The following is a 1,444-nucleotide window of genomic DNA, read 5'->3' on the forward strand; positions in this document are numbered from 1 at the left end:
ATGTTTTGCTTCCAGGTGTGCCACTTGAACATGTGCCCAGGAGCAAAAGACTTCAGAGCATACTGGCTGACCTGTTCCACTGGACTTTAAACTAAGCCTGCTGGGGAACGGGGGGACTACCACCACTGCTGGCCTGCTGAGCAATCCTTGCAAAGCCAGCAGGCCAAGGCACTTAAGGGATCCCACCCCTGCCCCAGCCCTGTTACAATCTGTGGGCAAGGCAAGAGCCCCCAAGGGGACACTTGCCTGCCTGTACACAAATGCCAGGAGCTTGGGGAATATCCAGGAGGAGCTTGTCCTCCTGCTCAATGCAAATAATTATGATGTCACAGGGATAACAGAGACCTGGTGGGACTATAGATGGCTATACCCTTTACAGGAGGGATCGAGTAGATAAAAGGGGCAGGGGTGTAGCTCTCTATGTTAAGGAAAGCTACATGTCCCTGCAAGCTGATGTTGGTGACCAGGGTGGATGACTGGAGACCCTCTGGGTTAAAATCCATGCGGAACACAGCACAGGGGACACAACGGTGGGAGTCTACTACAGACCACCCACCCACAGTCAAGAGCTTGACCAGGAGTTCGCCTGGAACTGGCTGAGGCTGCATGCCCCAGGACCACGGTTGTCATGGGTGACTTCAATTACCCTGACATCTCGTGGGAGGATCACTCAGCAAAATCCGAGCAGTCGCAAAGCTTCCTATTGTGTGTGGATGACCTCTACCTGACTCAAGAAGTCTACAGGCCAATGAGAGGTAAAGCGCTGCTTGACCTGGTACTGGCTACCGGGGATGACCTAATCGGCGACCTAGTGATCGATGGGAAGCTGGGTGGCAGCGACCACGAGCTGATCACCCTCACCATCTGCCGTAAAGCTGGCAAGTCAGTCAGCAACACAGAAGTCCTTGACTTCAGGAAAGCCAACTTTGACAAGCTCAGGAGGCTTGTCAGCGAGATCCTAAGGGACCATGACCCAAGGAGGAGGGGAGTTCAGGATGAGTGGTTGCTCCTCAAGGGAGTAATCCTCAATGCACAAGCTAATTCGATTGCATCTCGGAGGAAAGGCAGCAAGAGGGTACAGCAGCCCCCCTGGCTCTTCAGGGATCTAGCAGACTTCCTGAGGCTAAAAAGAAAGGCCTACAAAGGATGGAAGATGGGATTCACCTCCAATGAGGAATATTCTGCTCTAGTCCGGTCCTGCAGGGAGCAAACCAAGAAAGCCAAGGCTGTAACTGAACTCCAACTAGCTTCGAGCATCAAGACCAATAAAAAGTCCTTTTTCAGATATGTAGGGAGCCAGAGGAAAAGCAAGGACAACATTGGACTCCTGCTGAACCAGATGGGGCAACTGACACCCAGGAAAAAGCCAACCTATTAAATGGGTACTTTGTGTCGGTCTTTCATCAGTCCCATGGGACGCCCATGCCTGCTATGGGACAGGGAG

This window comes from Crocodylus porosus, unplaced genomic scaffold (assembly GCF_001723895.1).
Source record: "Crocodylus porosus isolate Cpor-Errol unplaced genomic scaffold, CroPor_comp1, whole genome shotgun sequence".
Taxonomy (NCBI): domain Eukaryota; kingdom Metazoa; phylum Chordata; order Crocodylia; family Crocodylidae; genus Crocodylus; species Crocodylus porosus.